Below are 12,523 nucleotides of genomic sequence, written 5' to 3' on the forward strand. Positions count from 1 at the left end.
AGAGAACGTAGATATTTGCACTTGCAGTACACTGAACACAGATATTTGCAGCACACTGAGCACAGATATTTGCAGCACAATTTGCAGCCCACTGAACATAGAAACTGAGAGGACGCCAGCCACGTCCTCTCACGATCATCTCCAATGCACGAGTGAAAAATGGCTGCGACGCGCGGCTCCTTATATAGAATACGAATCTCGCGAGAATCCGAACGCGGGATGATGACGTTCGGGCGCGCTCGGGTTAACCGAGCAAGGCGGGAGGATCCGAGTTGCTCGGACCCGTGAAAAAAAAGGTGAAGTTCGGGCGGGTTCGGATCCCGAGGATCCGAACCCGCTCATCACTACTTATAACCAATGCAGGGAAATGGCACTGATGTTCCCATTTGAATGTATGTATCTCTGATTAATTCCCCCCCCCCAAGAATGTAAGAGCTGCATAATGGGGATAAGGTGCAAAGAGGGAGATTGCTGGAATATTCAGAGAGTCTCCTGCAGAATGAGGGAGGGTAGGCAAGTATGGATTACACTGCAGTAATGTCCCTTTAATCTGACAAAAGTTATGTTGTGTAAAGTAAAATGTCACTTAACTTCTTTTACATCATTACAGCAAATGTGTATTTGTAATATAGTCCGAGTCCCTGCTTAGTCAGTATGCTCTTCCTCTTTTGTACTGTAGCTTGCTTGCAGAGAGCGATTCCTGGAAAGGAGCAGAAACATTTTATCAATATAATAGTCTAACCAAAACCATGTATTTTTTTCTAATTAAACGGAGTTTCCACCTTTAAAAATATATTTTCTTTTAAATTAGTGTTATTACAAGGGGGGTATTTATCAAAGCTCAGCGAGAGATAAAATTGTGAGAGATAAAATACCAACCAATCAGCTCCTGTCATTTTTTAAACACAGCCTGTCAAATGTAAGGTAGAAGCTGATTGGCTGGTACTTTATCTCCACAATTGTATCTCTCTCTCTGAACTTTAATAGATACCCCCCCTAATAGATGTCAGTTACCTGGGACAGCCGCCATTCGCTTTCATTAGCCTTAACTTTCCATATTCTAATTTCAAACAGAAAAAATCAGGGTGGCCGCTAGACTGTTCCTATGAGGTTGTGGATATTGAGGACATTACGAAGGATGAGATGAATACAATAAGAGCTTGCCTGCCCAGTATACATTCCCGGGTAAGAGAATTACAATTCAATCATTTTACAAATTGAGTGTTTCCGTCTGCTGTAATCACATCTGATTTCTCTTCTGAACTTTGCCAAATAATCACTGAACTATGCCGCATTGAAATCCCATTTTTATCACAATGAAGTCTTATATATATAGCGACTTTGCTGAACTATGGTCATAGGGTTCAGCAATCCTTCATAACCTGAAAACATTGCTACATCCTACCTGCAGTTAAAATGTTCCAGCCTGCTCTAGCAATGCTCACCTTTTCCAGATGTCTTAGATCTGGCAGCATACACTTCAGACCACACGGCTTGCTGGATTACAGTAATCTCTTATACTGTCATAAAACAATATAGTACATTGTGTTATTGCAGCGTAGCACTTTGTAGTAATCCTGGGGAGCCAGGGGAAGATGAGATTCAGGAACTGGAATGAAGAATAATCAGCGGTCAGCCAGGCAGCTGTGCAGCCTGCAGGGTTCTGACATTGAAGATAGCAAATGAACAGGGCCTGATGAAGGGGTTCTGGACGCCCTAGTGTAACACACTTGTAGTGCCCCCTGTAATGTTGCTAAACACAGAGCACAGTGCCTATGTATGCTCAGAACATCACCATTCCTATTGCACATGTGCAGGTTGTGAAGGTTGTACTATCTTGGCAGCTAAAGGCTACTGATCTGTTGATATTTTCACAAATGCGCCCTGTACTGGCCCCGCCCCCTGATCATGTGCTGTCATTATTTCATGCGCATGATATTATATGTGGGTACACTGTCAGCAGCACCCCTAAGCACAGCTCTGACTGGGTCTGATTGGCTGCACAGACTGCAGGGTGCCTGTCAGGACTGATCTCCGGGAGTCCTGAGGCAGAGGGCCATTTTAGGCACCCTGCTAGCCAGAAGCAAGGGCCGTGGGACAGCGATGGTGCCATCCACAGATCCTTTGAGCTTTGTGCACTGACACTGGTTGCACACCCCTAGTTTAGGCCCAAATCTTCAGGATACACTGATGCACTGTAGCTCAATGAATAATGGTTTTAGCAACAGTCATCTAGTTGTCACTGAGAACTTTCCTCCCACCTTGGGATGGGTGGTCTTCTGTATGCCGAATGTCGGGATCCCGGCGCACAGTATACCGGCGCCGGAATCCCGACACCCGGCATACCGACAACTACTCTCCCTCGTGGGGGTCCACGTCCCCCCTGGAGGGAGAATAAAATAGTGTGGCGCGCATAGCGCGCCACCGTGCCCGTAGCGTGGCGAGCGCAGCGAGCCCGCAAGGGGCTCCTTTGCGCTCGCCACGCTGTCGGTATGCCGGCGGTCGGGCTCCCGGCGCCGGTATGCTGGTTGCTGGGAGCCCGAGCGCCGGCATACCATACTACACCCCCTTGGGATGGCTAAATAATCAACATGGAATGAATTATATCTCCATTTTATTTCCTAGCTACCAACTGCATGGCACCCCCAAGTCCTAGCATGCTAGGCTGCAACCTAATCAGCCTAATGATAAATCAGGCACTGTAGTGCATATTAACTTCACAAAAAATGATAACATACAAAGATAAGGTGGAGCAATACTATTCAAGTTAGGGATATGCTTTAAGTCTCCGTGAAATTATTTGGGATGGTTTAGTGCAAACTGTGTGTAAACAAAGCAGCCATTATACTGTTATTCTGGGCCCAGAAATTCTTCCAGAAATAATAGATCTCTCTCTACTACCACATTTTTCTGGTCCCAGATTTATCTGCTCAGATGGCAGCCCTGTGATTGTTTAAAAATGTTTATAGGTAAAGCGCTGTGGCTGGACATGAGCAAAGGCTTCATTTCAGCCATTTTGGTATTCAGTGCAGAGAGAAGTATCCGTGGTGCTTCTGTCTGCAGTAAACAAAGAAAAGTTTCGGGCACCAAGGTTCTTTTCTGGCATCCAGAACAGGAGTTTCCAGGCATCTAGAAACCTTTCCTAAGTGCACCAGTAACGGTCAGAGGGCTGGATTTCAGCAGGTGACAGGGCATAATTGACCCACAGGCTGTAGTTTGGACACCCCTGGTCTACACCATCAACCAGGCAGACAAGGGACTATAATATGACTATATATTCCTACAGTTCTTTTTTTAAAGGCTGACATACAGGTATATAACTGAAATTAATATGTACAGTGCACATTTCAATTTTTTAGAAACATCATATCAGCATATAGAGTATTACATAAAACGTAAAGTAATGGTGTGTCTCTCATTACAGAGTTGTATCTGCACCAGTATGAACAGAACAGAGGTTGATGAGGTATGTATTTAATGAGGTATGAGGTACAGTATGTCTGTGATGAGTATGATGTGTGTATGTCAGGAGTATGACGTATGTCTGTGATGAGTATAAGGTATGTCTGTGATGATGTATGAGGTATGCCTATGATGAGTATGAGGTATGTCTGTGATGATGTATGGGATATGTCTGTGATGATGTTTGAGGTATGTCTGTGATGATGTATGGGATATGTCTGTGATGATGTTTGAGGTATGTCTGATGAGTATGAGGTATGTCTGTGATGATGTATGAGATATGTCTGTGATGAGTATGAGGTATGTCTGATGAGTATGAGGTATGTCTGTGATGATGTATGAGATATGTCTGGGATGAGGTATGTCTATGATGAGTATGAGGTATGTCTGTGATGATGTATGAGGTATGTCTGTGATGATGTATGAGGTATGTCTGTGATGATGTATGAGTTATGTCTGTGTTGATGTATGAGGTACAGTATGTCTGTGATGATGTATGACTTATGTCTGTGATGAGTATGAGGTATGTCTGATGAGTATGAGGTATGTCTGTGATGATGTATGAGGTATGTCTGTGATGATGCATGAGGTATATCTGTGATGATGCATGAGGTATGTCTGTGATGATGCATGAGGTATGTCTGTGATGATGTATGAGGTATGCCTGTGATGATGCATGAGGTATATCTGTGATGATGCATGATGTATGTCTGTGATGATGCATGAGGTATGTCTGTGATGATGTATGAGGTATGTCTGTGATGATGTATGAGTTATGTCTGTGATGATGTATGAGGTATGTCTGTGATGATGTATGACTTATGTCTTTGATGAGTATGAGGTATGTCTGATGAGTATGAGGTATGTCTGTGATGATGCATGAGGTATGTCTGTGATGATGTATGAGGTATGTCTGTGATGATGCATGAGGTATATCTATGATGATGCATGAGGTATGTCTGTGATGAGTATGCAACATGTCTGTGATGATGTATGAGGCATGTCTGTGATGATGTATGAGGTATGTCTGTGATGATGTATGAGGTATGTCTGTGATGATGTATGATGTATGTCTGTGATGATGTATGAGGTATGTCTGTGATGAGTATGCAACATGTCTGTGAGGATGTATGAGGCATGTCTGTGATAATGTATGAGATATGTCTGTGATGATGTATGAGGTATGTCTGTGATGATGTATGAGATATGTCTGTGATGATGTATGAGGTATGTCTGTGATGAGTATGCGACATGTCTGTGATGATGTATGAGATATGTCTGTGATGATGTATTAGGTATGTCTGTGATGATGTATCAGACATGTCTGTGATGATGTATGAGGTATGTCTGTGATGATGTATGAGACATGTCTGTGATGATGTATGAGGTATGTCTGTGATGATGTATGAGACATGTCTGTGATGATGTATGAGGTATGTCTGTGATGAGGTATGTCTGTGATGATGTATGAGACATGTCTGTGATGATGTATGAGATATGTCTGTGATGATGTTTGAGGTATGTCTGATGAGTATGAGGTATGTCTGTGATGATGTATGAGATATGTCTGTGATGAGTATGAGGTATGTCTGATGAGTATGAGGTATGTCTGTGATGGTGTATGAGGTATGTCTGTGATGAGGTATGTCTATGATGAGTATGAGGTATGTCTGTGATGATGTATGAGGTATGTCTGTGATGATGTATGAGGTATGTCTGTGATGATGTATGAGTTATGTCTGTGTTGATGTATGAGGTATGTCTGTGATGATGTATGAGGTATGTCTGTGATGAGTATGAGACATGTCTGTGATGATGTATGAGACATGTCTGTGATGATGTATGAGGTATGTCTGTGATGAGTATGAGGTATGTCTGTGATGTGTATGAGGTATGTCTGTGATGAGTATGCGACATGTCTGTGATGATGTATGAGGTATGTCTGTGATGAGTATGCGACATGCCTGTGATGATGTATGAGGTATGTCTGTGTTGAGTATGCGACATGTCTGTGATGATGTATGAGGTATGTCTGTGATGAGTATGAGACATGTCTGTGATGATGTATGAGGTATGTCTGTGATGATGTATGAGGTATGTCTGTGATGAGTATGCGACATGTCTGTGATGATGTATGAGGTATGTCTGTGATGATGTATGAGGTATGTCTGTGATGATGTATGAGGTATGTCTGTGATGATGTATGAGGCATGCCTGTGAGCTGCAGAAGGAACTATCATTACTGTTATGTTGAAGCACTGAGATGTGCATAATATACTTGTCTTTGTTATACAGGACAAGTGTCTGACAGCAATCCATTCAGACCTAAAGTCATTCAAGAATGAACTTCAGGATTTAAATCCATCTATTACTGAACTGATTAAGGACATGATGCAGGTATGTGCATAGAAACTCATATACAGCCCTCATAGGTGTAGTTTATATCATGTTTTATTTACTACAGCTTCCAGAGATATTCTTTATGATGTCTCCACTACATGTTGCTGGCCACTTAGTCATTAAACATCCTAGAATGATAATCTAGTAATGCTAAATGGTGGGATGCATGATGCATTGTATTGTGATTATAATGCATCCCAAAACTCATTGCATGCATATTGGCGTTTACTAATGCTGTATGCATGAATAGATCAGCAAAGGACAGCTCTCTCCTTTGTGGTGTGGGGACTTCTGGGTATATGACCTGGGAGTCCTTCTGCACATGCATCATGTGATGCACGTGCCGAGGGGAGCGCTGGGGGGTCCTAATGGATCCCTCTCAGGGAAAAAAGCAAATAGAAGCTCGTAGGGCATCGCATTCCGGAGCTTAGTGCATATGTGGTAGGCTGCCAAACCTCAGAAAACTGCATTTTGACCGCAGAATATGTGTTGATGCATCCCACCCACAGAAACATAAAGTCCTTACGGACTGATAAAACGTGTAAAACATTTTCATCCTGGATGTACATGTAATGCATATACTGTGCAATATATCCCGCCCTCTATTGCATGCACACTGGTGTTTAATAACACTGGTGTGCATGAACACTTACCTCCTGGGATAGCTCTTCCGATAAAAGCTGTCCCTTGTGAAGAGAGGACTTCTAGGTTTAAAAATTGGGAGTCCTATTGCGTATGTGCGGCTACTAGCATATACATGCACAATCGTCAGGGGACAAAGAAAATAAGAATTTGCAGCATCTTTGCTGCTCTGCGCCCCACCGTTTAAATCTGTAATTCTCTGCATTTTACAATGGGGGCATTGAATCTCATTGTCAAGCTACCAGGAAATATGGGCCTCTCCTGGACATTCCAGGAGAGTTGGCCTAGCATGATATAAATGCAAAAGCTGCATTACCCTGTTAGTACACAATGCAATATACTGAAGTGTCACAGATTAGAATAGTACCTTGAAAGTGTTATTAATAAAGTTGCATTTTTCTACATGCATGTTTACTGCTTTATACATTCTGAAGTGCTCTATATGTATATGATAAGTAAGAAGGTCACAGCTTGACATTATATAACTGTGATGCTAAAGAGTGATGTTCTGTTAGCTGGATGTGTTAATACGCAAACAACCAATCAGAAGTGGCTAGATAGCACTGCTGACGTCAACATCATCATCACATATCTTTATATCTGCCCTCTGGTGTGCCCTATTACAGGCACATTTGGTGAAGTGGTTAATTCTAATTATTTTGCAACTCCAGGGATTGTGCTACATTTCTCTTACAATTCACCCACTCTATACATAAGTCTTATATTCAATAAAATCTAAATATTATAGTAAATATGCTCAGTTCGTAAATGAGTAAATTTTCATCCTACAAATGCTCATACATCTGTGCAAATATATGTAAAGATCACAGCCACTGGGATTTGTACTGAGATAGCTTTGTAGATCCGCTGATTGTGTACAAGCATCGGTCACACCATCCGTCAACAATTCAACCCTTACTGAGCTTAGCCTACATTACAGACCAGTTACCCCCTTCAGTTGCACGCGGAGATGTGTTTAGTTTCAGTACGGCTCTCACCTATGGTTGCGACGCTCAGTTCCAGAGCATGTGCAGAGCAAAAATACAAAAGAAGTGTTCTGCAAATGGACTTGCGTGCAGCTCCTTAGCCTTTAAACTATAACCTTATCAGATGAGCTTTGCAGAGTTTTGAAGAACTGTTAAACAATTTGTAATTATTATAGAAATCTAGTCAGATTGCTTAGATTTTAAGCATGGATCTCTCCGTGAGTACCCCCCTTAAGCCTTTAATCAATTTTGTAGCTCTTCTCTGAACCTTTTCTAGTTCTACTATATCTTTTTTTTTATAGTGAGGTGCCCAGAACTGTACACAGTATTGTAGATGGGGCTGTATCAATGATTTATACAGTGGCAGGATTACACTTCCATTCCTAACTAGTCTCTATTCCCCATTTTATGCATGCTAATACCCTATTGGCCTTAACTGTAGCATCTTGACATTGCGCACTACTGCTAAGTCTACTGTCAGTGATCACCCCCAAATCCTTCTCCATTACTGATTTTCCAAGAATTACCCCATTCAATGTATAGATTGCCTGTTTGTTTTTGATCCCAAAATCTGATGAACAGCTGTCTCATGTTCTTCTATTCTGATTTTATTTTACTATATTTGGTGAATTTTTTAAACTGTTTTATTTTTTGTAATGTATTTGTATATGTACATGTATTGTATTTGTATATGTATATTTCAGGCTTTAAATGTGCCCAATGAAGACAGGGGGGAAGAAAAGAAAATATCCATTCCGTCATTTTCACGTCGACTGAAGCAGTGTGGTGCAATCCTTTCTTTTCGCCTACGCACTATTACTATATCCCGAATGTTGAGTTACCTGAAACATGAAGGTTTACGCCAACATAAAACATGGAAACATTAACCTACACTTACAATATATAAGCAAATTGTTAAAACTGACATGTAGAGTAATTTAAACACTGAAAGAATTGTGCACTTTATTGGTGACTTGGTTAGCTGGTAGAAAACCTGCCGACGTTGTGTTTCTCCTCTACGGTAGAAGCCCAGAGAGGAAATACAGTGGTCCAATTCAAGGGCAGGATCTCACGTCATTAAGCCTTGCCCCTGATGCAGCAAAATGCAATGAATTGTGGGTCCATGGGCAAGGGGTGAGGCTGAAAATGATGCAATTTGCAAAGGTGATTAAGCTATTAAAATGAGGAAATATTAAGCTAATTCACTGAAAAGTATGTATTTGAATTGAATGACACTCCATATTTATTTAATTTATTTTTGTACCAAATCATATTTTATTTTATTGTTATAGATGCATAATTTATTGGATAATAAAATTGGATTGTTATACTTATATGCTTGTCATGTTTATCTCAGTTTCAAAACGATTTGACTGCAAACAACATGAACATTTACTTTCCGTTTTTAGTGTTGTCAGTGTGGTGTTTGTATGTTTTCCCCATGCCTGTGTGGATCTCCTGCTCATAATGCGATTTCCTCATTCGGTCCAAAAACATACAGGTAGGCTACCGGACTTCTTTGGAATTGTCCCTAGTACCTGGACCCTTTACTGAATTGTCCATAGTAACTGACATCTTATTAAAATGTCCCTATTACCTGGCCTCTTATGGAATTGTCCTTAGTACCTGGACTTCTATTGAATTATGTCTAATACCTGGCCTGTTATGTATTATCTCTAGTACCGGGCCTGTTATTGTATTATCTCCAGTACCTGGTCTCTTATTGATTTGTCCCTAGTGACTGGGGGCATTTGTTCCTAGACTAGGCAAATTAGATGTTCAGCTTTACAGGAAGGGCTGCATAGCATGTTGCCACTATATAAATAAAGGAATATACTGTACAGTATAAATTAAGTTTCACATGTTATTTGTAAAATCTGGGGGGGGGGGGGGGGAAATGAACTAACACACCAGTGGTATTGCTCTCATAGCTCCAAACTCACAATTCACTCACAATGGTTTTATGTTCAGTGCCATATTTTCCCCTAATACGTTGGAATTGAACAAAATGCTAAGGAATCCTTAGGAGGGGGGGGGCACAGTGATGAGAAGGGGGTACTGTTGCCAGAGAGCCACTGTGGTTAAAGGAGGATACTGTTGTCGGGGGTGGGGGCACTTTTAAGGGGTTGAATGCTTTGGAAACCTGTGTGTGTGTGTGTGTGTGTGTGTGTGTGTGTGTGTGTGTGTGTGTGTGTGTGTGTGTGTGTGTGTGTTTTAACCACCTATCCATGTGTGTAAACATATATATATATATATATGTATATCTACACACATGCGATAGATAGATAGATAGATAGATAGATAGATAGATAGATAGATAGATAGATAGATAGACTGTATATATATATATATATGTGTGTGTGTGTATATATATATATATATATATATATATATATAGATTTATTAATATATAGCACAATGATTTGTCAAAGTAGCACATCACATTTAAAGTGATGATTGCAGTACCAGATTTATAATATTTAAAATATGGATTATTTAGGATGAACGTTTCAGAATTTCAGAGCTCCCTCTTGTGGCAAAATTATTTATTATTACCTCTTTTTACAACAGATTTTTACACATATATTGTTAAAGTTTATATTTTTATGTTAAATACAATATTAAGTTTTAGCATGGACATTTAGTAGTAGTAGTAGTAGTAGTAGTAGTAGTAGTAGTTGTAACAATAATAATTATAACAATCATTGATTTTAGAAGTCTTTTACATCATGGCAAACCAAGGCTTTTGTCTTACAGGAGTAAGGAAGGTGTTGCCATTTTGTAGAGAAAATCTCGTTAATTCAAGTATGGGAAAAAAAGAATGTAAAACAAGGAGTTTGTTTAAGTCAATGTGACAAATGTAATTATTTTAATACAGAGAGATTTCATACAATAGAGCATCCATTTTCTTAAACATGTGAGCTAATTGTTTTTATTTCTGATGAGCAAAAATCTCATAATAAATTGCCTATGGGAAGAGAACAGTTTAATAGAAGCAAACTTTTAAGTCAGTGGCTATGCAAGTTAATGCAACACATTTATATGACTTATTTTTGGCAGCTGCCTTGACATTTTCCCCAAAACATATTAAAGTTAACAATCAGAAATTTACAAAACCTCCCTACAGCAGTTTGTTGGCTATTGCCCATTCATAAACACCAATAAAGTTTCATATAAAACTGAGGTAATTTTGGTAGACATTTCAGAATATTTTGCATATTTGGGGGTATATTTATCAAAGCTTGCAGAGAGATAAAGTACAAACCAGCCAGCTCCTAACTTCCATGTTACAGGCTGTGTTTGAAAAATTACAGGAGCTTATTGGTTTGTACTTTATCTCTATCCTCTTTATCTTTCTCCAAGCTTTGATAAATATCCCCCTTACCATAATCATAAACCAAAGTTACACTTTTTCACATTTCACATTCATATTACTTAAATTTACCGATAAGATCTAGTAAAAGCATTGATTGAGTTACATTTTCTGTACAGGTCCATCAATGCAGCCAGTTAGCGTGACAGCCACTGTCACATCCCTATAAAGGGGCACTGCACAGCTAAGGTCACTGACTTTGATAAATAATTAATCAGAGCATAGAATTCCAGTTATAATATAGCATAATACAGCACAGAAACTTCGAGGACAATCATCATGGAAATATTCTGACTATAAAATAGCTTTTAGTATAATTTTGGTAATATCTTTTTCATATGTAGGCACGTCTAAGTGCCTGTTATGCGGAGTTTTAAGACAAGAGTTTTCGTTTTGGAGTTAAGTTCCGCTGCAGTCATTTATCAGACAAAATACAGAGGACCTGGTTATTTTGTGCAAATCTCCCATTTGTGCAAATTAGAACTTGTAGGGGCTCTCTTCTCTGGACTTCATGTTTTCATGGATACCAGTAATAAGCAAAGATTTATATTTATTTGTATTTCTGTTAGTAAAAAGAGTTAATAGTAGCAGCATTCTGGCAGTTTAATTAACACGTACACTCTTCCTCTTTTACAGTTCCTTCATTCATATTCAATTTCCATCGATTTAAATCTCATTCTTTTCATTGCACTTGTACATCTATCTAATGTTTAAATAACGCACCACACTCCATCCCTGGGAGAATATCAATGAGCTGTAGAACAAAAGAAAGCGCTGAGTTCATCACTGTGAGCCAGGGAATCTGCAGAGTCTAAGAAAGTTAAGACAAGGCAATCTGAAAAAGTAGAGTTTTTGGCTATGGGTTTTGTCAAGGAAACACGATAGCCTGGAGAATCAAGGATGGACTTAAAATGCTTTGTGACATTGTGTAGCCCTGCAGCTAGATTATAAACCAGTGCACTAAGGGCAACTTGAGAAGAATAAAAAAATGATATGAAGTTTGTGCTGAATTTTTGGTAAGAAAGGTGCCTCTGCATCTTCCCAAATAATAACTTGTAAAACATACCTCAGTAGTTACGAACACTATTATAAACTGGCACCAGGCTATAAGTTATGCATGATGCCCCCACAAGATATGCTGCTAGTCACTAGTAATATAAAACATACCTCAGTAGTATGAACACTATTATAAACTGACACAAGGCTATCAGTCATGCATGATGCCCCCACCAGATATGCTGCTAGTCACTAATCATATAAAACATACCTCAGTAGTTATGAACATTACTATAAACTGGCACCAGGCTATCAGTCATGCATGATGCCCCCACCAGATATGCTGCGAGTCACTAGTCATATAAAACATACCTCAGTAGTTATGAACATTACTATAAACAGGCACCAGGCTATCAGTCATGCATGATGCCCCCACAATATATGCTGCTAATCACTAGTCATATTTGGGCAGCATAATGAATGCAATGCAGTAAGATAATGTAGACAGTGTAGGATTACTGGAGTAAGGAATGAGTTAAATGACATTAGATAACATACTTACCTCCAGGAGAAGCTTTTATCATTCTATTGCCCAGAATAGTTACATATATTTTATTTAAGGCAAACCACAGATAAGGGTTCTGAAATACGATTAGTGAAAACT

General features: G+C 39.6%; 1 long non-coding RNA gene across 1 annotated transcript in view; it reads right to left on the reverse strand.

Moving 5' to 3' along the window:
- Positions 1-549: 549 nt before the first annotated feature.
- Positions 550-12,523, reverse strand: part of LOC134911336 (uncharacterized) — a 28,188-nt gene continuing 16,214 nt past the window's right edge. The window contains exon 3 of the long non-coding RNA XR_010176492.1: positions 550-700. This is a non-coding gene — a long non-coding RNA (uncharacterized LOC134911336). The remainder of the gene's footprint in view (positions 701-12,523) is intronic.

Source organism: Pseudophryne corroboree, chromosome 4 (genome assembly GCF_028390025.1).
Source record: "Pseudophryne corroboree isolate aPseCor3 chromosome 4, aPseCor3.hap2, whole genome shotgun sequence".
NCBI lineage: Eukaryota > Metazoa > Chordata > Amphibia > Anura > Myobatrachidae > Pseudophryne > Pseudophryne corroboree.